This window comes from Cervus elaphus, chromosome X, assembly GCF_910594005.1.
Source record: "Cervus elaphus chromosome X, mCerEla1.1, whole genome shotgun sequence".
Classification (NCBI taxonomy): Eukaryota; Metazoa; Chordata; class Mammalia; order Artiodactyla; family Cervidae; genus Cervus; species Cervus elaphus.
Window position 1 is genome coordinate 58,409,576 of NC_057848.1, and position 26,411 is coordinate 58,435,986.

At 45.1% G+C, this 26,411-nt stretch overlaps 1 long non-coding RNA gene across 1 annotated transcript; it reads left to right on the forward strand.

Annotated features, from left to right (window-relative positions):
* The first annotated feature begins 11,384 nt into the window (after nt 1-11,384).
* Nucleotides 11,385-15,412, forward strand: LOC122690856. The gene is made up of 3 exons (XR_006340130.1): nt 11,385-11,439; nt 14,082-14,256; nt 14,384-15,412. It is a non-coding gene; the product is annotated as an uncharacterized LOC122690856 (long non-coding RNA).
* The last annotated feature ends 10,999 nt before the right edge of the window (nt 15,413-26,411 follow it).

Consider the following 26,411-nt stretch of genomic DNA (forward strand, 5'->3'; position numbering starts at 1 on the left):
TTGCCCAGACTCGTGTCCATTGAGTCAGTGATGCCATCCAGCCATCTCATCCTCTGTCGGCCCCTTCTCCTCTTGCCCTCAATCTTTCCCAGCATCAGGGTCTTTTCCAATGAGTCAGCTCTTCGCATCAGGTGGCCAAAGTATTGAACTTCAACATCAATCCTTCCAGTGAATATTCAAGGTTGATTTCCTTTAGGATTGACTTCTTTGATCTCCTTGCTGTCCAAGGCTCTCAAGGCTGTCCTCCAGCACCTCAGTTTGAAAGCATCATGTTTTTGACATTCAGCCTTCTTTATGGTCCAACTCACATTCATACATGACTACTGGAAAAACCATAGTTTGACTACATGGACCTTTGTCAGTAAAGTGATGTTTCTGCTTTTTAATACACTGTCTAGGTTTGTCATAGCTTTTCTTCCAAGGAGCAAGCATCTTTTATTTTCATGGCTTCAGTCACTGTCCGCAGTGATTTTGGAGCCCAGAAAAATAAAATCTATCGGTGTTTCCACTTTCCCCCAATCTATTTGCTATGAAGTGATGGGACCAAATGCCATGATCTTAGTTTTTTGAATGTTGAGTTTTAAAGCCAGTTTTTTCACTCTCCTCTTTCACCTTCATCAAGAAGCTCTTTAGTTCTTCTTTGCTTTCTGCCATAGGTGTGGTGTCATCTGAATATCTGAGGTTGTTGATATTTCTCCAAGTAAACTTGATTCCAGCTTGTGAGTCATCCAGCCTGGCATTTTGCATAATGTCCTCTGCATGTAAGTTAAATAAGCAGGGTAACAATATACAGCCTTGCCATACTCCTTTCCCAATTTTGAACCAGTCCTTTGTTCCATGTCTGGTTCTAACTGTTGCTTCTTGACCTGCATACAGGTTTCTCAGAAAACAGGTAAACTGGTTTGGTATTCTCATCTCTTTAAGAGTTTTCCACAGTTTGCTGTGATCCACACAGGCAAAGGCTTTAGCATAATCAAAGAAGCAGAAGTAGATGGGTGTTTTTTTTTTAATTCCCTTGCTTTTTGTGTGATCCAGTGGAGGTTGGCACTTTGATCTCTGGTTTCTCTGCCTTTTCTAAATCCAGCTTGACCATCTGGAAGTTCTCGGTTCACATACTGCTGAAGCCTAGCTTGAAGGATTTTAAGTATAATCTTGCTATCATGTGAAATGAGTGCAGTTGTATGGTACTTTGAACATTCTTTGGCATTGCCTTTCTTTGGGAGTGCTGGATGTCAATTATATAGCAATGAAACCCGGGGGGAATAAGGACCAAGGTATGTGGCAGATGAATTTTTGTGTCTTAGTTGAAAATTCCCTAGAGAATGATCACTTCTGAAATGAATACTGAGTCATAAGAAGATGGTTGAAGGAAGCTATTGCCTAGACGCTAATACCCTTTCCCTTGAGATGGTACCTATGGAACCCAGGGAGGGGAGAGAGAGAGAAAAAAAAAGAACTCAGGGACCAATCAGGTGGCTTGTTTCAATTCTGCCTCTCAGCACATAGGCTCTAATTCAGCTTAAAATGGGAAACAGAATCTTGCGAGCAGCACAGTTATGAAGACTGAGGAAGCAACCCAGAGTGGACTTCCTTCCTTTGAGTGGACTCCATGGGGGACTGGAGCTTTGGTACCAGCAGGTGCCCCTTGCGCCCATCTGCTTCCATGGCGAGTGCAGACGAATTTGGGTAAGTCTCTTCTGGTTCTTGAATCTCCCATATTGATTGAGATTCTGAGTTTTATTTGGTGGTGGAGCAGATTAACTGCCCCCTCCTAGTAGGAAAGATATTAGGGGGAGCCCAGGTGAAACATCCGAAGGATACCCACTCCCGGTCTAGACACTGAGTGGGGCTCACTTGAAAGATATCGAGGAATTCCCACCAGTAAAAAGATGCTAGGTGGGGGGCTGGCTGAAAGATGCCAGGAGAATTGCCCACCCAGTGGAAAGGTACTGGGTAGGGGGGCTCGATTGGGAAAACATCAAGGAATACCCAGGGCTCGGCTGAAAGATGCCAAGGTCGCTCCGTTGTAGGGGACTGAATGGTCTTGGCTGAGTGTTTAAGTAAGAGGCTGATCTGACACTTTTCCTCAATTTGACTGCCTTTATAGGATTTGTCAGGATAAAAGGGAGGAAAATACATGAGAGCTTTGCTCTGAAGAAAAGGGATCAGACCCCTCGCACCCGGTTTAGGTTTTCTCAAGTGACTGAGAAATTTATGGGAGTGGTGGAGGCCTAGTCCTCGTACCGTGCAGTGGGCCCACAGGGAAACCCACTCATTAATTAAAATACTTGCTCGTCTGGGAGTCGCACCTAAGAACTGTCCATTCAGCGACCTGAGCAGCCATGGTGGTCTTAGATTGCCGGAGGCAGAATCCGAGACACATAAGACGAGCTGAAATGACTCTGGGGTATCTCCTGAAAGAGTTAGGCTCACAAGCCACACATGAGCCCACTACACAAGTTCACTAGTGATCTCTCAACAGAAATAAAGGGGTGTCAGAAAGTCAGCCTCTCACTAACTCTCTAGCCAGGTTCATGTACACTACATATGGAGCTCATAGTTGCAAGTACCTAATTAATTGGAGAAATTCTACTAAAAGAGAGCTCAACCTAAAATGGCCAAAGTTGGGTTCTTTTGATAATCTAAAATTGATATTTTTACATGCACAATTAGAAAAGGCCGGCTGTGCTTTGACTGGTATGTAGCAGCTTCTAAAACAAGAAATGATAGAGCAACTTCTTCCCAGAAAATCAACAAGAAATTGCTTGAAACTCTCAGAACTAAAAAGGCTGCTAGCACTGATTTTGCCAGCTTGCAGGTCTAATTGAACTGGGAAGTCACATGTGGCATTTATGCCATTTGGCTTTTCATTTTGGGGCATCCCTTTACCATCTTTTTGGGGCACTCTTGCCACTTGGCTTTTGATTTCTGCACATCTCTTTGCCTTTTGTTTCATTTGGAGTGTGACTCCTGGCTGGTGAAGTTCTCGTTTGGTTTGGTTTGTTGGTTTGGTTTGTTGGTTTGGTTTGAGTGCACAGACATCTGGTACAAACTGTTTGAGCTAATATGTGAATTAAGGTTCCACACCCGACCTGGGAACCCTTTGGGAAAATATTTTTAAATGATTGGTCAATCTATAGCTATGATCCAATGACAAGAAAAATGGCCTGAAATTATTAGATCTTTATTGACATAGGATAGGAAAATGAACTGAAGTTCCCTTATGTCCAGGACTTCCTCCTGCAATCAACAGCCTGTGGCTGATTAAACCAAGACCCCTACTTCCCCAGAGGGACAGTCCTTGCTGGGACCAATCTGCCCTTGTCATCAGGGCCAAGTTGAGCACTATCTGGTCTAAATTTTGGCTATAAAACTATGGTCACAAAAAAAATACAATTTTTGACAATGTGGTCACAATATTCTTTAGAGTCCAGAGGAAGCTTGAAGAAAAAAATTTCTCTTTAAGAATTCTTGCCCAGAGGAAATAACTCTTCCTATACCTTTAGAGCAGATCTCTCTGGATCTAGACCATACCTAATTCCTGAAACCAAAAGGAACAAAAGGAGAACAAAGCCTTTTAAAATCTTACTCCAACCATTTTTTATGCATAACTAAGTTTGGAAAACAAAGCTATAGGGTCTCTTTGTCTGTTTTGGATGTATGTATGTCTCAGTGTGTGTCTTTGTTTCTTTTGATAATATTGCTGATTGCTGAGATCAGTTTGTAAATGAGCTCTAATCTGATTGGCCTTAAAAAAAAAAGTAAAACTCAACCCAATTGTTTGGTTGTAGCCAATTACCTTTGTCTAGTACTTCTGGGTTACCTTGGTGGATTTCTGTTCTCTAGGAATACCCACTAGGAAATTTATTTTAGATGAGTGTTCAGTCCTGTTCTAGCTTCATGATATCACTAGATGGGATTCTCTCACCTGGCCCATTAATAATACCTGCTCTGGGGGTGCTGGCCATAGATTTAAGTTTTCTCTTAGGGTCATTTAAACTCAATCAGAGTGATGAGCTAAGTCTCAATTAAAGAAAATTAACCTCTCATCTATGAAAAGTTAAATTCCCACAATTATGGGGTGGATCTACGTGGTTAATATCAGGCTATGGTCATTTAAAAGCTCCTCTATGTTGGGAAGGGTTAAATCATACTAAAACTGATCCACCTGGTACTCATGAGACAAGCCTGGGTGCTTTCTGAACTATGTCTATTATTACCCTTAGAGAGAGTGATTGGTATGGAACTCAGTGGAATTGTGGAACTAATTTACGGCCTTCACATCTACAGGGATGGATATGAAGGTGTAGCCTGGGATTCCCATGAATTTAAGGTCATACATGATAACGAATTAGAGGTAACACTAACCAATCTACCATTGGTATGATGGCAATGGGTCAAAATGTGTATTCTACTGGTATGACCATTTAGCAGCTTGTGTGTGTGTGTGTGTGTGTGTGTGCCTTCAATGGGGTTGGAGGATATAATTGACCATATCTATGCCTTAACAACTTTCATAAGCTTTAAATGATAGTAATTGGGCTATTAGCCTATTGAATTCTGAGATCTCTATGATGAGAAAGGCTTTGCTACACAACTGCAAGGCCCTTGACACATTACAGCATCTCAGGGAGATATCTTTGCTATAATTCAAACTGAATACCAGATTTTCATACCTGTAAATCCTTTAACGTAACACATTTGAACCACATGAAAAATCAGATTTCTGCTTTAAGTGACCCATTCCCTAGTCTTGACAATCTTTTAAGAAAACTGGTGTGGGAGGCTCATGGCTAAAATATTTACTTTTTAATTCCACTATACCATTTGTATTTTGTTTCACAAGATTCTTATTGTATTACCAAGTGTGTGACTGAGCTGCCAATGAAAATGATGACTAGACTTGAAGCAATTGATCAAATGTATAGCTCGATATATGATGAATGATTGTAATAGTGTAACTCTAGGTATGAAAAGTGAAGGCAATGGCACCCCACTGCAGTACTCTTGCCTGGAAAATCCCATGGATGGAGGAGCCTGGTAGGCTGCGGTCCATGGGGTCGCTAAGAGTCGGACAGGACTGAGTGACTTCACTTTCATTTTTCACTTTCATGCATTGGAGAAGGAAATGGAAACCCACTCCAGTATTCTTGCCTGGAGAATCCCATGGACAGAGGAGCCTGGCAGTCTACTTTCCACAGGGCTGAAAATAGTTGGACACGACTGAAGCAGCTTAGCAGGCATGCGCCACATGACTCATCAATCCCACTTCTAGGTATTTACCCAAGTGAACTGAAAACATGTGTTTCCACAAAACTTGTACAGACATATAGCAGCTCAATTCATCATTGCCAGAAACTAGAAACAACTCAAATATCATTCAACCAGTGAAAGGATAAGCAAACACTGGTACTTTCATACACTGAGATACAGCAATAAAAAGGAATGAATTCTTGATATACTGAACAAGTTGCATGAACTGCAAAGGTGTGCTGAGTGAAAGAAGCTAGTCACTACAGTTGCATACTACATGATTCCACTTATATGACTTTCTTGAAAAGACAGAACTAGACTTATGGAGAGATCAGTGGGTGCCAGAGTATATTGCTGGAAGGAGGGTATCAATATAAAGTGATTGTAGAAGGGAGTTCTTTGGGGAGTGATACATCTACTGTATAAAAAGACTATTAAAACCCATAGAACTGTATGCCCTCCTCCCTCGCTAAACTCCCTGCTTTTCCTAGCTTCCCTTGCTGCTAAGCTTTAGACATATAACTTAGGTTCTGCCAATCTGATGATAGTGATTTCTAAGTTCTCCCTCGCCTCTCCACCAGAGTTGGTCCAAGAAGCCGAACCTAGAGTCTGTTCCACTATCTTTCCCACAGATTATAACCTAATATATCTCTAATACATATTTGCTAATTTAAACTGGTTGAGTGTATTCTGTTGTGTAAAAGCAACAATGATTATTAACATATTTATGTATGACTGATGGTACTGTGCAATTCCAGCCCATGCCTGCTTCTTGAACATACCATTTAACCATGATAATCAGTGATTAACCATGGCAAGCCACCCTTTTAAGAGAGGATCATTTGGACGTCCTTTTAAAATGGCTAAATGAGGAGCTGTGAATCCTTGCGTGCCAAGTACTCCATAACAATTCCTTAGCACCTGGAATGGTGAAATATTGATTCTAGGTAGATTGGTCAGTTGATTGCAAAGAAGGTTCCAACAATTCCTTCCATTGCTAGATGTGCAGCCCTTTGCACTGGGACTATGCCAGTCTTTCCATCAATAAGTGCAGTCTATTTCTCTAGGCTCTTGAATCTGAGCTGGTCTGTGACTTGGCCTTGACCTACAGAATGTGGTGGGGGGGTGGTGCCAGGAGTCATTATGGGAGATCCCACCCATGACAAGGTCATGAGGAGAAGACCTGAAACGCAAGGCTGTTCAGGCTCAAGGGACCCTCCAGGTTGACCCCGGCCTCTACCCAACCATGTATCCTCCCCCTCTTGCTGTTTTCCTTGTTCGTCCTGTTACAGATCTTTGCGTTGCCTGCCGAGAGTTCTCCTGCTCCTCTTTCTCTAAATAAAGACCAACATAGAACCCTAAATAATAAACCTCCTGGATGCTGGTTCCCTATGAAGGGACCAGGAATGAAGGAAATGTTTCAATGAAAACCCTTTTGCTGGCACTCTGGCTTGTTTGGCAAATGCGTACTAATGCACATGACTGCTCACAACACCTTAATCATAAACAGCATAAAGAACCTGATCACAAAAGGCCCTGATAGGTAGGCTGAGAAAAGTGGGTAGTCTTCAGGTTTCTTCTTTAGGACCCCACTAGGGCGCTACAGGCCCCCCTGCATAAGAAAGAAAGGGTAAGAAAGGTGGGTACGTTTCAGGTTCCTTCTTTTCTAAGATTAAGATCCTCTCCTTTTTCTTCTTCTAGTTGCTAACAAAAATGGGTAACAGTGAGTCAAAGGAAAGACAAAATTTTATTGGGGTGATATTACAACTATTAAACAAGAGAGGTATTAAAGTAAAAAAAAAGCCAGCATTCAATCTTTTTTTCACATTTGTACAGGAGCAATGCCCCTGATTCCCAGAAGAGGGCACTGTTAACTTAGATACATGGGAAAAGGTGGGAAAACAGTTAAGAGGTTATTATACTTTACATGGACTGGAGAAGGTGCCCACTGATACCTTCTCCCTGTGGAGTATGATTAGAGATGCCTTAGATCCGACTCATGAATCCGAAAGAGTGAAAGTTAAGGGAAATGAGGACGATGCTGAGTCCAAACCGAGCTATCAACAGTTAAGAGAAATGTTAGCTGCTGTGAACACCAATAGTCATCCAGAAGGTGGGGACGAAAAGGAAAAACAACTTTCACCCTAAGATGAGGAAGACTTAGAGGAAGCAGCAGCTCACTATCATTCTAATGAGGACTGGTCCTTTTTTGCCAAAGACGCTCCTAAAAGTCTAAGAAATACATCTCCAATTAGGCCTTCTGTAAAATTCGATCCTAAAATCCCCAAAGAATCCTCAGAACAGGGTTAAAAAAGCATGGGGCGATCTCGACCCCCCATGCCTCCCCCTCCATATGGGGGTAAAGGTCCTCCCTTAGGTTTTTCACGAAGAAGGGTGCTTTGAAGGCACAAAAATCTCAAGAGCAGTTCTCCTGGGTTCCCTTACCCTCCTGCTCTCCACTCGGGTGCCCTTCCCAATAAAGTCTCTTGCTTTGTCAGCACATGTGTCTCCTCGGGCAATTCATTTTCGAGTGTTAGACCAGAGCCCAGTTTCGGGCCCTGAAAGGGGTCCCCCTTCCTGCAACTGGTGGAGACTATTCTTCACTGAGACTGACATCCTGACCACTCGGGGTACTCAGGGGCCAGCTTGCCTGCCAATGGACCAGACCGAAAGACCGCAATTGGGACCCTTTTGTCCCTGGTCTCCTCCTGACCTGGACAACTGGCCAGAGTGCCCTGACCGGTAAGGAACAAGAGACTTTATTGACCTCTCTCCCCTTCCCTCTCTCCCTCTCTGTCACCAATGCCCTTCATCCTGAGGATACCCCTGGATCCTGCTGAGGCTGGACCCTGACAGGGGGAGAACTCTGTAGGAGTACTGAGCCTAGTCAAGGAGGCTCTTGGAACCTTGAAACCTCCCTATCTGGAAGCCTGGAAGCTTAAATCTCCTGGAGAACTCTGAAATATATAGACTCCTGAGCCACTCTGCAAGCAGAGCTCCTGAGCATTAGTGCAGGAAGGTATGTCTACCCCACCCACAACTCCATCCCCACCCCAAAAGCTAGCCTGGAAAATACTGACATGTTATCTGCATGTGACACAAAAGACCGATAGCTCTTGATCCTATCCTCTCCAAGGCTGGCAGTGGGGACAGTAACTGGGAGTTTTCCAGGAGGGTAGAGCAAAGTCCCTGAGTGCTATATGGGCATATATTAATGTACACCATCCACAAGCTGTCCTCAGGACAGCAGGGCACAGAGGAAGGAGCATCTGGGCTCTCTCCAATACACATTTTGCAGGCTGTCCACTGTTTTCTAAATTCTTGCTCCCTGTCAAAGTTGTCTTGCCGGTTCACTCTCACCAGAACAGAACTTTGTTTTGTGTGCATGAGTAGACAGAACTGAGAGGAAAGAAAGAGTCCACACTGCGGGTGGCTCAGGCCTTGCTCTCCCATCCCACATGAGGCAGTTCCATGCATCTTGGCCTATGAGATCCCCTCTGCTCCATCGTGTGGGCCTGTGATTGGCATCACATACCACTGAAGCCTTGTGGTCTGCTGATAAAGGTGCTCTCCTCGACCAAACTCTAGCTAGTCTCCTCTGAGCCCTCTTCTCACTTAAGCCTCGAACTTGGTCAATAAAGATGTGAACAAATACTAAAATAGTTTGTAACAGCTCAGGGTCTCCTCCCAAGGATGACCTTAGTCCCCTTCAACATGCCTGTGTTAGAAAACTCAAGGCTGCCAAAATAAGTTACTGTTACTTCCAGGCAACAGCAGAACATAGGGTCCCTTTCTCCCAGGTTCTGTGGAAGGGGAGGACCTACATATTGACAGGCACCAGTTAATAAACCCAGATGGGTTTCAGGCTGACTCCCCTCAAACAACTTTCCACTTTTTGTAATTTTTCACTTTCCTGACTCTACTGAACCTCCACTTACACCCTTCCTTGTTCATTCATTTTCTCTTTAAAAACACCCAGTCACTTCTGTACAAATCAAAGGTCAGGCTGGAATATTCTCTGTGCTGCAATAGTATGTTACTGATTAAAATCTGTCCTGACCACTTTAGTGTCTGGCTTTGTTTATCTTTGATACTACCACCAACGGCAACATGTATCCAAATCTTCTAGATGCTACTGTGTTATTCAGATGGCAAGTCCCAAAGGAAAAATTATCAGGAAAAATGACTGCACTTGCTGCATTAGTGGGTTGAAATTTTAGCCTTGTTTTGCTTCTCACCCAATACAATTATTTCTTTTGATGTTGCCTTGAAGTTGTTTTGCAGCAAGAAAAAAAAATTATAGATGTGAAAAAGCATGTTGTCCACCAATACTTTTACAGACCAAATGCCAGTCTAGGATGACAGAACTGATCCTAAATATGATGAATTGCTGAAGACATTAGAAGGTTAAGTTAACCCTCCGGAACTCACCTTGTGTCCTGGCTACTCAGGAATTCAGGAAAAGAGCAGTGAGAAGAAAGGTAGTAAGGGAAGAATTTTGGAGGCCACAGCCTTCCTCATTTCACGTTTTCTAAAATAAGACTGCGCACTGTCATTACAGATTTTCAGTCTTGAAGCCTCCTCTCTGTGACTCCGCTTAAGGCTGGTGGAAGTGTCCAAGGCTTCTGCTCAGGGACACGGGCTGATTGCTTCTGCGTGGCCCTTATCACAAAGAGCGGTTTATCTTGGTGTACCACGCAGCACACGCGCCCCTGCGGCGCAAACGCCCCCGCACGCACCGTGCAGTAGAGCAGAGTATGTCCCTTATATGTGATGATGATGTCAGAGAAAGTAACTTAATGATCTGAGTGGTAATTTGATTTTCTGCTATTGGTAATAGACTAAAGGCAAATGCCTCTGGTAACATCAGATAACCCTTCATGTTTATCGTTTCAAAGCTGATGCAGATGACCAGATGATTATGTTCTTTTAGTCTTTTGGTATAGAAAATTAAGAGCTTTCTTAGCATTCAACCTTCCTTACATTTCCTGGTCAAGGTGAACTCTTTGAACATGCTGCTCTGGATTATGCTGGCTAGTATTTGGGGCTTTCCCATTAGTGTCGCAGGCATCATCTGCAGCATAGGTGCCAATAATCTGTCTGAGAGATGCATGAAGAAGCAGGAAAATGTGTTCACAGAACCTCATGCAAGCCAAGGAACTCAGAAGGACAAGTGAGTGGCGGGCTGGGCAGGCAGGGTGGGCACCGGGCTGACTCCTCTGCTCAGAGTGCAGTGGGCCTCGCCCTCATCCTGCAAGATGCAGAGTCCTGGGCTCCTGCCCTGGCCTCTGTCCCCTAGCCTTCACTCACCACCCCTCTGGGGAAACCGAGGCCCCGCCCCTCGTTTCTGATCCCGCCTCATTATCGCCTTTAGCCCCGCCCCTCCCCCAACCCTCTTCTCCAGCCCCTCCAGCCCTAGTTCCACCTCCATATTAAGCCTGTGCACTAGCAACCATCTGCTCTTGAGGGTGGGGCCCGCGCAGGCGCCAGTAAGGCTCGCGGCCCCGCCCTCCCCTGCCCTCGGCCCGCCTCCATGGAAAGCGCTTCTGGTGAGGCTTGGCCAGTCAGTGAAGATCAGAATGGTAGTGGGATTTCACGGTGTTTGGCAGTCTAAATGCAAATACCTTAGGTAAAATCATACCCACTGACCTGAAATAGCGCCAATGGGAGATGGCTTCCAGCTTTATGTGAGACTCATTTTGTAGCAGGAGAGGATAATCAAAGGGATATAAAGTTCCAGCTGCAATTAGAGAAAAAGAGAAGTGATATGAGCTCTGCATCTTGATGAACCTCTCCGGCAGGAAATGAGACATTGAAGCTTGGTGCCCTCTAGACTGAATGGTAAGAACGGAATTGCTGCCACCTTCAGCCCAAGATCTTTATGAAATGAAAGGAAGAGCAAGGCACCCAGCCACCCTGAAGATGTACAGGCAGAAGAGACTGCCAGTCTTACTCTCCTTTCCTGTGGGGGTGGGCAGGGGGTTGCTGACCACAGTAAGGCTATTTTCTGGGAAAATTTTTTTATATATTTTTTAATATTAATTAATTGGCTGCGCTGTGATTTACTTGTGGCATGTGGAATCTAGTTTCCCAACCAGGGATCGAACTTGGGCCCCCTGCATTGGAAGAATGGAGTCTCAGCCACTGGACCATCAGGGAAGTCCCTGCTGAAATGTTTAAACCATGGTAAGCTATACACATAAGACATGCAATTTTAGTTAATTGCATGTCAAATTCCAGTTAGAACTGGAAGGTGTATTGATATGTTTAAAGAATGAACACTGCCAAAAAATTCTACTCACCAGCTAATGTAATTCTGCTATTACAAAGTCTTTACAAGACCTAGTGGTGTGGTGTAATAAAAGATGTCTCAGGCACAAGGGACCGAGATTATAATGCAGGCCTCAGCAGGAATTAACTGTGTGCTTGCTGCTTCTAGTTTGGTCCTACTGACTTCTGAACGAATCTTCTATAAAACCATGCCGGTCACCCTACCTCTCCTTGCCCTTGGGAGTATCAGAAGATTTCTCCACGATCCCCAAATATGCATTCACGGCCTTCATGAAGTGGCTAAAAGGATCCCTTCTCATAGGGAGGTATTAGATTACCTGCTATCTTTAGGGCTCCCCAGGTGGCTCGGATGATAAAGAATCTGCCTGTAATGCAGGAGGCCAGGGATCGATCCCTGGGGTGGAGAGATCCCCTGGAGAAGGGAATGGCAAGCCACTCCAGTATTCTTGCCTGGAGAATGCCATGGACAGAGGAGCCTGGCGGGCTACAGGCCATGGGGTCGCACAGAATCGGATGCGACTGAGTGACCAACTTTAAGGGGAATACTTCTCTAGACAAAAGGGCGAGCTTAACAAAGAGGGGAACTTTTAGCATGGCCTGGAGACCCCATCCCCTTGCCACCGGCTCCTGTTCTTAATGCATCAGACTCCAGAGCTTAGAGCTCCGCCCCAGTTCAGGTGACAATGCACGTGACAGAGCCGCAGCTTCCTTGATCATGCTGGTGTTCATTGTGAATAATAAAAACATACAAGTGAGATCTTCTGGAGCAAATGAATTTTATTGGAAGAACACACGTATTTAACAAAATAGGAGAAACTTAAGCAACAAATACATTTTAAAGACACAGAAATGAGCTAGCTCAGGGAAACAGCAGTATGTCTCTCTCTCTCTATTTTTTTTTTTGTTTGTTTGTTTGTTTTGGCCATGCCATGCAGCATGTGGGATCTATTTCTCCCACCAGAGACTGAACCCTCTCCCCCCTATACTAGAAGCATGCACTCTTAACCACTGGACTGCTGGGGAAGTTCCAACAGTATGTCTTTTTATATTCCCTGTGGTGAAAGGTTACCAGTGAACCTTTGCAGGCTCTCACTCATTCTTGTGGGTCTAGTCCCAAACTATAATAAAAGTATTACTGGCTCAACTAGGATAAGATGAAAAATGCACCAAACCAAGTGGCTATGGCCAGGAAACTCTGTGACACACAAAATAGAAGGCTGTGGGAAGGTCTCAAACAAGAGGCCTGCTAGAGAGACCAGTGAGCCTTAGACAGTGCCTTCCTTCCTTCCTGTGGAATACAAATAGAGCACACACACACTTTGACATGCCCCCATGGGTACAATATTTTTGGAGATATCTTGAGGAAGCACAAAAGCACATATTATACAAAATGAAAACAACCCAAAGTCCAAGCCATTCCCAAAGGGACAATACCCCAAAGTCAATTTCTGGTCAAATGACAACTCGCTGATGTCACAGGGCCACTCCTTGAGCTGAAGTCCTCTGCATGAAGTTGACTACTTCTGTAGAACTGCTGTGATTCTATGACATTCAAAATCCTACAGACTAAAGGTTAACCTTATACACTACTAATGCAAATACTATGTATACATAGAGAAACCAAGGCAAAACCATAATACAGAAGCTGTAAATGGCATTACCCATTTCCCCAAGGAGAAACATTCTTCCTTCTCAGTTCAAAAATCTAATAACACGTGGGGAAAGGGCAGTCATTTGTGATCATGGAAGGGTCTTTCTTTATTATTTTTGAACCCCTTTATTAAGGTATAAGCAATGACTGACATACAAAAAGATGTACACATTTAACGTATACAACTGAATGAGTTGGAGATAAGTATACATCCATAAAGCATCTCCATAATCTATACCATAAACACACCCATCCACTCTGAAGTTTCATTCCACCTTCATAATTTATTATTAGTAGAATTTGGTAATAAAAACATGACAGAACAAGATCTACCCTCTTAGCCTTTTCAGGACACATCAGTTCCGGGGTCTGGACGAGATGCACAGGTGCTTGGTTCTTGGCTTTAACTACATCCCATATCCTGTAGCTCAGTACTCTGACAACCTACTAGAGGAAAATCTGCAACAGGCCTTTGAGCATTCTGGAAGGTGCTTTGTCTGACTGATGGGGGAGGCTGGGTAAACCAGTGAATCTCCTTAGGATTCACTGAAGTGGGTCCACTGCTGCTCTTTTCCAAAGCTGATAAGAAGTAGTACAGTAGACTTGCACATGAATAAGGAGAAGCAAAGGAATCTCAGAAAACCAACCCAAATCAAAACTGTGAGGTGGCCTGGCTGGCAACACTCAGTAACCCATTTTGGGTGCATGCTGGTGTCAGCATAGTGGACTGGGAGGGCAAATTGAAATCCAGAGGGATGAAGAGACCATTCAAACTGTCCAGGAATGCACAGATTTGGCTCATTCTGTCCACTCTTTTTGACAGAGCTGCACACTAAACTTCCATAAGTAAAACTCTGCCGGATCTAAGTCCTTGCCTCCTCCCAAGTATTCTAGCAGGTCCTGTGCACCACAAGACACAGAAATCGGACCTCTGCCAATTGGAGATCAGATCTCTGCTCCTTCAGAGTGCTTGAGAAAGGGAGGGTGAGAGATGAAGTTCAGCTCCGCTTGCCAACAGACTGCTGACGTCAGCAGAGCGACTTAAACCATCTCTAAACAAGGTTAGCAGTTTTAAACTTCATCCCCAGTGATCCTATTGATCACAGAGAAGTCGCCCTGAGGACATATGTATGGGTAAATAGCTCCTAGAGGACAAGCAGTCACTCATCCTTTTTACTTGTCCTTCAGGGGCTGTTTCCACAAGTTCCTCTTGAGGAAGTTCTCCGCACAGGTCTGGCTTTGGCCAGGACTTTAGAATCAGCACTTGGAGGGACGGTGAAGATACCCAGGGGACCTGGTATCTCACGAGGAGCACATTGTAAGGGACACTCAAATAAGGAAAATTAAATTGCTCATGCTGAAAAGGAATGAGGACTTCTTTCTCACCTTTCCTCAAAAACTCTGGAGTATGGTCAGTTCTTTGTCCGACCCTGCTAAATCACTTCATTCGTGTCTGACTCTGTGTAACCCCACAGATGGCAGCCCACCAGGCTCCCCTGTCCCTGGGATTCTCCAGCCAATAGGCTGCCATTTCTGACTCTGCAATGTATGCAAATCTTCTCTGTAAGTTAAACAAGCCTCTTGGGATTTGACAAACCAGGAGTGTTCCTTCAGGGACCTGGCAGCAAAAGCAGTGACCAAGAGCCCATAAAGCTACAGGAAAAGGGCAGAAAATATCACCGGAAAAAAAAAATAGTGTAAACAACAGCAGTCCCTTCTCAGAACTCCCTTAGATTATATGCTGTGCAACATTACAGCTGGACAAAGAGCTCCCCCTCCATAACAGCCATTTGTCACAGGTCTAGGCAACACAGAGCAAGGAAGAGACAGCAAAGACTTCACTTGCAGACAAAATCACAATTCACTTGAGAAAATGGAAAACAATCCTGTTCCCACAATAAATGCCCTAGTTTATACAAAAGCCGTTATCTTCTTATAGTATATCCATCAGGGCCCGTTGTTATCTTCTGTCCCTCAGCTATGCTAACCCAAATGAAAGGCATGGGAATGGAGAAAGGAGACAGGAGAAAGAGCCCTGAACCCACAATGCCCACCACAGTCATCACACCAAAGACCCTTGTCCTCCCCACTGTCAGTCTTTCCTTATACTCTCAGAGCCTCCTCCTCGTAGCCCTGCTGGGCCCAAATTTCCCAAATCAAGAGAAAGCAAAAGCCTGGCATGGGGAAACCATCAGGCCTTTTCCTTCTCTCTGTTGAGCTCCCCTTTCCTCTCCCTGACTCCAGTAGCACAACACCACAAAAATGCATAACTGTCCCTCCACTGTTGTACCAACACCTTCTTCCTTGAGAGTGCAGAGAAGGTCCCCCTGAGGCACTGTCACGCCCACCAACAGGAAAACTCAAAGGGAAGAGGAACCACCACCAGCCAGCCTTTCTGCTAGAAAGACTTTCTAACAGATACATGGGTAGAGAGACAGCAACAGCCTGGGGGTGCAGCCCTCTCCAGCAACAGGAATACAAGGGCTTCATCCTCCAGCTGGGGCACCTGACTCGGGAGGTTCCTGGACATCCAGGATCATTGGCATATGCCCCGAAGGAAGCAAATGGCCCTGGATTCATGGACAGTTCACGGACAAGACCCATCGGACCTCTGTCTTCCAGCCAATGCACAGAGTGTGCTCAGTGGAAGAGTGCAGAAAGTGAATATGGAAAGTTCCAACCACATTCTGACAAACAGAGTCGGGACTCCTCAGGATTCCCAGTGTGCCCTCGCTCGGCACAATGGCACAGAATTCTGACATCAGGCTACCGCCAACTTCTGCCCCAGACTCAACATTTCCCATGTCCCACATGCTGCCATTGCCAATATGTGCCTTCTTTAGGACGTTAGCAAGGCACCTGAGGTGTGTGAGTGTCAAAGGAAGAAGTGTCTAGTTGGTATATCAGTAGAACACACCAACAACAGCAGTTCACTTGCATGTGCCTCTTTCCGGCCACAGGTAGTCTCAAGAGTGAGCGGTCTACTCAACCAAGTGCAGTCACCATCAGTGGGCGCCTCCCAGGAGACCCTCTCAGACCACTGCTCTAGGCCACAGTATAGGAGGGGGAAAGGTCACCTTTCCTGAGTCGCTTTTCACAGCCTAAGGCAGTGCACAGACTGAAGCAGGAACACAAGAACATTCCTGACAGTGAAGTCCAAAATTCTGAGGAATGCTCTCACATAGGGTAAAGCCTTCATCATGAAAGTCTCACCTTTGCCGGAAAGGAATCCACTCTGATGTCACACTCAGCGATGTGCACTATTATGTTCAGTCCCCTTGCTACAATGATCCCAGGCAGTACCAGGGATTGAGAAATAGGTAGGAGACACATTTGACCACAGAAACTCCAATGTACCTTTCACATTGAGGGCCTATGACCTCCTGTCCAGCTTTCTCCTTGTGCTCTGACAGCAGCTCTACAGAGGGTCACTCTTCCCAGCCCCTTCCCCACCTCTAGGCTTTAGGCACCCCAACGAAGGTCCGTATGTAGCCAGTCATTCCATATTTCCTGATCAGGGAACTCCTTCTCACTTTGAGCCTCTAATCTCTACAGTACTTTTCCTGAAAAGAACCGACAATCAAAAGTGGCCTGAGAGCCACTAATGAAACTCATTTAGTTCAAGATTCCATTGGTACAGCTACTATGGAAAACAGTATGAAAGCCCCTCAAAAAATGAAAAAAGGACTACCATCTAGTCCAGCAATCCCACCTGTGGTATGTATCCAAAGGAATACCTCACACCAAGAATTTCTAGAACATTCACATTCCCACGAGTGAGTAGACATTCACTGAGGTACTGTCTCAGGAGCCTAAGTGACATGGCTGGCCTAGGAATGAATTCCTGGGAAAGAACCAGCAAGCCAGATTCCGTCTCAAATTCAGAAGAGGATTACCTTCTCTTTCCCCGAGAGCCCTGATTTGTGAGACTGTCACCAACTGGAGAGTCACCTTTTTGGAATCCTCAACCTTGTGACCTATTTTGAAGTGCCACTACACAGCAGATTGACCTCTTAAACCATCCATTTAGGTTTTCTTGACCCCTTCCTCAAATGAAGCCAGCCAAGATGACTTTGATGGGCAGTGGGAACAAGTGTGTGTGGAAGGGGAAGCAGGCTTCATTGTTGTTCTGAAGTTTCACAGTTGTCTTGACTAGGAAATAAGCCAGTTTTGATTATCATCATGTCACCTGGGGAAGGAACATGGGCTTAGGACAGGTTTCTCTAAGTATCTCAGGCTTCAGGTTTTCACTGAGTAGGAAGCTATCATGACACCCATTTTTCACAGCTTTAAAGTAATTTCACTGATTACATGATGAACAAAAATCTTTAAACATGCCCTCTGAAGAATACATACTTTAGTTTCCAATCACAAAGAAATGTGGATTTTCTTTTAACCTTCACTGAATGAAATTCACGTTCTGTGATGCCACCTTCTGGATAAAACCCATGCTAATAAAGCAACAGAGGAGTCCAAGGTTTCTATGAAACTAGAGCTTAGAAGTGTCTTGGAATGCACCTTAGAAGAGTTCATATTTCTATTTAGCGCTTTCCCCCCACCCCAACTGTGAAAACTCTTCCGTAGATTTTCAACAAATTACTGCTGTCCTGAAAAGAAGTAACGTTACACAGACAATGAAAGCGAGGAGACCTTTTTGGCACTGCCAGTTAACAAGCACCCTCTTGGTGCCGGAACTTGGTGCTAAGCCACATCAGCTTTGGCATAAGGCGTCAGAGATGGCCACACAAGAAAGTGGCTCAGAGCGAGGAAAGGTGTGAGTTGCTGGGCTGCCTCTTGGCATCATAGCAGGATTAAAGAGGCTGGTTTCCAAACAGAAGCCCCGTAATAGCTGAGGAAATTTGCTGGCCCTGTGAAAGGAAACAAATGTTTGGTTGAAATGTGGGCCTGGACGGGTAGGGAGACGAGCTAAATGAAGCCACAGTGATCTGTTCCCATATTCTGGAAATGGTGTGCTAATTCCTTCAGTACCTCCTGTGTGCTGAGCACTTTACAAAAACCACACAAAAGATATCCCTGAAAGCAAGGGGTGAGACCCATTTGGCAAATGTGGAAATTGAGGCTCAAAGATGACAGTAAGAAAGAGTCAGACTCAGACACTAAAATTTATTTTTAATGAAACAGGAGGCATTGTCTCAGCAACATCTGCAAGGCAAAAAATAAAAATACCGTGTCCCCCACCCACCCATCCCCGACAAACGGCAGAAGGGTAAATATTTAATGAAGTCTTGACCTGCATATTACTTGAATCGTTAGCCTACATCTCCAGGACCCCTGCAAAGTAAATGCCCACCCACTTATAGAGGGGATAGACTGGCAGACTATCATTCTCTGCCACTCACTTGGTGTACAGGCCTCATCTTTCTCCCCTTTCTTATATAGAGCTGGCTTGAAATTACATTCAAATCCATGTTCCCCTACATGAAAAAACCAGCACTCCCACAGTCTCTGGATTCCTGAAATTTGTTTTTCACAATCCCATCCAGTCTAACCTGCTTCTGCCTCATAGTACAAGTGTTATCCAAAAGGATAACAAGACAGATCAGAATTCTGATGTGAAGATGGCAAGATCAGGCTTTTTGGAAAGGTGACATTCTAATAAATTCAGTATGTCTGTAATAATGGCACTCACGCTGAACTGGAACAAGATGCCACTGACTAGTTAAAGACATCGATTATAAACATAGTGTCTGAGCAGCACTCAGGGAGTGATCCTGACACTGTTGCAAGTTCCTATCTTAGAGACTCAGGGAAGACATTTCAACACCATGTTAAAAAATGTTGCAGCTGACGGGATGGATGCTACCCTCCCCCCAGCATTTGTGGCCCCACAGAACACAAGGTTGCACTTACTCATCTGGCAGGTCTGGACAGCTAATTCCGGGTCCACTCTCTTCTCCTTACAGGCCCATCGGCTGGCCAGTACTCGATTTTGCCATCACCAGGTCCTGAAGGAAACAGTGATTATACAGATCTACACGGAGACTTGCTTACAGATGGACAGCCTAACACAGTTGCAGGAAAATTAGGTAAGCTGGAAGCTCGTAACATGAGTGGCTGGGGCAAACTTCCCCTTCCCCTGATCCACAAAACACCAAGGCAGCCAAGGGCCATCAGCTGTCCTAACACCACACGCGATCCCTCAGTGCCTTACTGTCTCGTTTCACATGGGAAAGAACAGAAAGACCCTCAATGGTTAAGAAAGGTCACGAAAATGGCCAAGATCAACATTTGAAGCAAGCCCCAGTGCCGGGGTCCAGCCCTGGCAGGATCCAGGGGAACCCTCAGGATGAACGGCGTCGGTGAGAGAGACACGTAGGACTGGCCTTGATAGGGCCAAGTCTGCTAGGGAGAGAGAGAGAGAAAGAAAGAGACCGGACCAGGAATGTGCAGCAGAGTCTGGCAGTTGCTTTATTTTTCACCATAGCCTTTATACCCTAAGTTGGTACATTTCTAAGGGGCAGATAAGCATACATACTTAGTTTAACATTATATCAGCTTGTCCTTCACGAATCCAGGTGTGCTCTGTATATTTTTTGTTTATGAGCATCTTTTCCCATAGATTTTTTGTACATTATCTTCTGGCCTTGAGGTTAGCAGAAAACAGAAAATTGGCAGTCTCATGGTACAGCAAGTCACAACATATAATAGAAATACAATCCTGTTAACATAAAGTCAGTCTTTTTGCAGAAATTCTCAGCTAAATTTATCTAAAAAGTTTAACACACAAAGACTCTGTGGCTCTGGTGAGGCAGCCCCTGTTTAGCACTCCTGGTTAAAATTAACAATTACCTTATTGTTTTTACACTAGGGCTAAACTCTTATTTTACTAGATCTCCAACTATATTAACAATAGTTTCCACTGCACAACCTCAGCACATTAACATCAATCAAACGTTGATCTAATAACCACTTTTAAAACAATATTTTTTGTATTTTCTAATAGGGCTTCTTCACCCCCCAAAGGGCTCTGTGCCTATTAGGGTCTTTTTTTATGGTTAACCTCTATGTATAATATCTTTTGGCCTTCAGACCTGTTGACAATTTATGGCTTGCACCTGGTGCAACTTTAAGCAACTTCAGTAGCCGACCCTGTCTTATTTGTGGTTAATCTATTTTCTTTCTATTAGGTGTCATCTCCATGGGAACTAGATAAGATTACATTTTTACAGAACAGAAATGCAAAGGATTGCAAAAACAGCAGATATGGCACAAAACACGGTCTTAGTCTAAAAGTTAATTACCTGCAAGAAGTCGCCAGCTAATCTCTATCTAAACTATTCTCTATTAGGCACATTTGTGGCTATAATATTTGTGGAGCTTTTCTCACCCCGCGAAGGGGCCTATGCTTAATAGTTTCTTTTGTTAGCGTACTGTACTTAGGATGTTTAGAACAATCATGAGCATTTTGTGCAATGAGAGCACACATTCATCAAACAAGCCAGAATGCAAGCAAAAGGGTTTGAACTGAAGCATTTCCTTCATCCCTGGCCCCTTCATAGGGTACCAGTGTCCAGGAGATTTATTAATTAGGGTTTTAAGTTGGTCTTCATTCAGTGAAAGAGGAGCAGGAGAGCTCTCGGCAGGCAACAAAAGAATCCGCGGCAGGGCAAACAAGAACAGCAGAAAAGGGGGGAGGATGTAGGGTAGGGTAGAGGCCGAGGCCAACCTGGAGGGTCCCTTATCCTAGACGGCCTTGCCTGTCAGGTATTTTCCTCGTGACCTTGTCATGGATGGGGTCCTGGATGGCCTTGCCTGCCCGGTATTTTCTTCATGACCTCGTCACGGGCGGGACCTCCCATAACGGCTCCCGACACCCCGGCAACAATATATCCACCCCAAACGCCCTACAATATAAAGCAGAATCAGCTCCATGGCGGCCACCACTCACCAGTCAGACTGTCCAACACCCCCCACCCACTCAGCTAAACGCTCCCACCCTTCCCTCACTTTAAGCCGCAAATACGACAAAGCAGTAAGACCACAATTGGGAAGGAGGCTCCGAGACCCACTTTTAAACAAAGAACATCTTCTTAAGTTTCATCATGCCCGTACAATAATGCCCAACACCAAACCCGGAAGTGCTTGAGAGATCGTGGTCTAGATTAATTCCATCCCCCTCCAGGAAGCCTTCCAAGTTTTATTCCTTCCAGGCAAAATGTGAGTTCTTCATATGAAATATGGACATGGAGATGTATCAGAGCAGAGATGCAGAGGACTGTTTCTGAGCCCTTGGGTCAGATACTACTGGGCTGTGCATGTTGTGAGGGACCCAAGGTTTGCACTTGGATGTTTTGCAAGTCAGTTCAGGTTGCAGACATTTGGAGAAGACCAGGGGACACTGACAACAGGCTAACTCTTAGAAGCTTGCTAGGATTGGTACCACCCTTTTCAGGAATTTTATATCCTTTCCTGCTTTTCTGTCTGTGAAAATCGTGTCCTTCCTACAAGGCCCAGGCATAAATATTTTCCCTAGCTCTTTTCCTGAATTCATGTTCCCACTCCAACCACAAGAGTTATTTCTCCTATTGCTATAGGAAGAAAGATATGAGGATTTCACATTTCTGCTACAAATGTGACTAAACTTCACAGTTATGCCAAATGAGACTTGAAGCCCACTTCTTTCCAGAAGGCCTCTTGCTGAGAGATTTCTGAACCTGCTCTCAATATGTGAGTTGTACAAACCAGAAGGTGCAGTTTCCCCTAGGTGTGACTACCTTGAGTGTTGAACTCATCTACACTCTACATGGTGTGTGGACCACATAGCTACTGGGTCCCTTAGCTGGACTGCGTGGTCACAGTGCACAGTGCTCCGAGGAAAGATGATCTGATGCCAGCACTGTCCTTCCCGTGGGAGAGATCCTTTAGGACGGTATCTGAGGCTGCGTGGTGTGCACACTGTTATGCAGCAGTCTATGACGTGGCCCTACCCACTGTGACGGCTAATTTTACATGCCACCTTGACTGGTCATGGAGCGTCCAAATTAAACATTATTTCTGGTTGTATCTGTGAGGGTGTTTCTGGACGAGATGAGCATTTGAATCAGTGACCTAGTGAAATAGAAGGCCTTCCCCAATGTGGGTAGGCATCATCCAATCCGTTCAGGGCCCAAATGGAACAAAAGGCAGAGAAAGGAAGAATTCTTCCCTTTTTATCCCTCACTGCTTGAGATGGAACCATTCTCTTCATTTTCTCCTTCTTTTCAACTTGGATTCACACCACCAGCCCCACTGGTTAACAGGCCTTCAGACTGGTACTGAATTATACCACTGGCACTCCTGGTTTTATACCTTGTAGGCAGGAGATTGTGGAATTTCTCAGCCTCCATAAATAGGGAACTAAACTCAAGATAAACCTATATATAGGCTTCCTTCATAGCTAAGTTGGTAAAGAATCTGCCTGCAATGCAGGAGACCCAGGTCTGATTCCTGGGTCAGGAAGATCCCCTGGAGAAGGACATGGCAACCCACTCCAGTATTCCTGCCTGGAGAATCCCATTGGCAGAGGAGCCTGGCAGTCTAGAGTCCATGGCGTCACAAGAGTCGGACATGACTTAGTGACTAAACGAACAGCCAATATATAGATAGATAGAGAGGTATAGATAGATATAGATAGATAGATATAGATAAACAAATAGATAGATATAGATATAAAATGTCTCTTATTGGGTCTGTTCCCTTGAATAACTCTGACTGGTAAATCTGGAACATCGCATCCAGCTGCAGCTGTTAGCCTTGGCTTCATAGTCCTCAAATAGAATTCAGAAGAAACAGGAAAATCAAATACATGAAAATTAGTTCCAAACTATGAGTGAGGAAACTAAGATACCAGAAACAAACAGCCAGATATTGGCTCAGAGGAGTTTCTTTTCCACTAGATTAGCTGCTCCTTTGCAAGCCCAGAGAAAGCTTACAGGTGAGCTCTTCTAGAACTGGGGTTGTTCAGTGAGACTCTGACAATGATCCAGAGGGCAGGAGGGCTGTTGCAGGCTTTGTCCAGTAATCAGTAAAGGATGATGAATCCACATGGAGAGGGAAGACAGATAAGACTGGGGCCATTGATGTGAATCCTGCCCCAGGATCTGCCAAGTCTTTCCCATGTGTTCCTAGGCTTGTTGCTCTGACTGGCATCAGCAGATGGGTACATGCTGGACCCTCTCAATCCCTGGCATACAATGACCACTACCACACAGGTCCTATCTTTCAGATCACCAGTGTCTCCTCGATCTGTGGCCAACATTCATTCTTTTTCATTTTTCTCTTGTCTAACTGCGCAGTTTATGGGTTCTTAGTTTTCTGACCAGGGGACCGATCCTGGGCCCACAGCAGTGACAGCACTGAGTTTTACCCACTGGACCACCAGGAAAGGCCTGCCTTTCATTCTTGTCTCATTGATACCTCATTCCACATTCATGGTCTGTCTGAAGAAAATCATATCTTCTTACCTACTGTGTACAGTACATGGGATTGAGGTATGCTCTTGGGATTCATACCACAATTATTCCTCCTACCAGCTGAATATCCTTCGTTGTTTTGTGCCTCAGTTTCCTAATCAGTAGAGTGAGGATCCTAATAAGAACTCTGTCATCAGGCTGCCATGACCCTTGGTGAGTTCATGACAAGCATTTAGACCAGTGACTAACACACACTAACTAGGACTGTTACCTTATCACCAGGCAGGTCTCTGGTCAAATACAACCTCCTTTCTGGAGACTTTCCCATGCTAGTTCTGCCAACACTCATCTACTTTCTCTGATTCTTTTTCCACTTACCATTCATGTAACATAATCCACATCTTACAAAGTGTTGGCCAGTTTGCCAGTTGTTTTGTTCCACAATTATTGCTTACATCTATGCTAATGTCTTTGTTGACTTATTAACTTTTGAACATCTAAATCTGTATGTCTTGTTCTTAAAACTTTTACCACCAGTTTCCAATTCATCAGCTTGGTCGTTCATTTTCTCCTGGTATAATATAGCTCACTATACAGTGCAATACATATGAAGATTCAATAGCCCATAAAGGAACACTGAAATAGTACCTTTCATTAGGGGACTCCCCGTGATATTCGATATTCCTCATGAGAATGACATAAACTCCCTTGTCCACTCATTGGTTTGACCAGAAGGCACAACGAGGGTGGTGCCCTGATAAGAGAAATTGGCAAAAATGTACTGAAGATTTGGTTGACCGTATCAGGCCCGTCTGTGAAGAAAAGATGCACCAGGCTAAAATGTGTGTTGCAGGAGAGTTGACGTGGAACATGGGCAAGAGAGGAGGCAGTTGAAAGGATTAAGGGGGAGCATGTGCACAGGAGCAGGAATGTGAAAGAATATGGCCTTCTCAGGGAAGAATGCAGCTTCTGGCCTCATGGGAGAGGAGAGTTAATGATATAAAGTGCATAAGATAAAGGGGAAAAGATAAGTGGCCCATAGCAAGGACACGTGGGTTGGATGTGGTAAACTCCATTCAGATCCAATTTGCTTTACAAATCTACCATTTGGGTGTCAGTGTGCAGAACAGATCAAAACAGAGGGTCAGCAGAAAAAGGGGGACTCAGCACCCATCATTGCCTCACTCCAATATCATGAGAGTCTTGCAGGTGCATGAGCCCGCCTTGTCTGCTGCTCCGTGGAACAGGGCTGTGGATGTGGGTGCTGAAGGCCAGGACGATGGCACAGCCGCAGAAGCAGTGTACGCTGCCATCAACCACATGTTGGACCAGGTAAATGCCTTTCTGGGCCACCTGGAGGAGAGGAATGACCACTCCCTGGCCGCCTCCAAGAGTGCTTGAATCCAACTGGCAGACGCATCTTGAGATCCAGCACCTGCTCAGGGAGGCCCCAAGCGATTGGCAGCCCCTAGTGGAGCCCTCCAAGGGCCCCGGGGCCAGACCTCTACCCTGCCTGCCTGAGCCGGGCTCTAGCCTGAGCCCTCACCACCTGGCTGAGGGCGGCCTGCAGATATCCTCGGGGATCTGCCTGCCTGGGCCTTCCTTCTGGTACTTCCCTTTTGCATACTTGGAAAGCCCCCACCGCCTGGCATCCCCTCCTGGGATCAGGAGTGGGCCTGTGACCCACCCTACTTGCCTACCTCTCCAAATCCTGGATGCTCCTCACTCTGCCCAGGCCTTGAGTGTCCCCATTGAACTAGAGTCCATCACGATGTATGTGCACCTGTGCATGTGTGCACAGGCACACACACACACACACACACACACACACAAAGTCATTCACATTCTCAACTTTATATAACATATGCACACCTCCTACAAAAGCTGTCTCCCAAACTTAATCCACCCACGAATGGAACGAGACTACCTGTTTTTCTGCATTCTGAATTTTAGATTTTCCAACCATCATAGTACATTTTATAGGGAAAAGTCGTGTCTTAATTTCTTTGTTTGAATGTGTTTGAATAATATTTGAGGGCAGACTGAATAACATTTGAATGAAAATGATATCGAATGTTCACTGCACTTCTGTAAGTTACCTCTGTATATTGCCTGATCAAGACCTTGGCCCATCTATCGGTTGGTCAGTGTGAGAGTGTCCCTAGTAAACCCAGTCACGTGCCTAGTTTCTGAACTGATGGCATTCTGGCTGCAGACTGTGCTCTTAACCTGTGAAGTTCAGCCTATATGTGGATGGTTAGTGTCACAGTTGCCACCCTCCTTCTTCCCCTCATTGGATGGGCTCCATGCTGCCACAAACATAAGGCTGTGCCAGGGTATAGAAATTGTGGTGGGTCGTCTTCTGGGACTTGGGTAATTCACAGAGAGTAGATCTACATCTGGAAGAGTATTGGCTGCCCAAAGTTGACCCAGATCACTTGTCTGAATCAGCAGACAAACTCAGACCACACATAGCAGGAACCCGACCTTCATGTCTGTGCCACCGTGGCTGGAGACCAGGATGCAGTTGTAGGCTGTGTCCCTAGCCTGTGTCCCTGGGATACAGATAGATGGATAGATGATCGCTGTAGGGATATAGAGACAGAAAAGGGAAAAAAAAAAAAAAGAATGGGGAGGGAGGAGGAAGGCTGAGAGGAAACCACCACAGGAAGCAAGGCACAGACTAACCTGCACTTGCTTTTGTCTGGAGGAGACTTGTGCCCTAGCGCCTTCCAAGATCTTCACAGCCTCCCCAGTCTGATCCACCCTTGCTGCAGGATTCACCAGAATCCCTCAGTACCTGG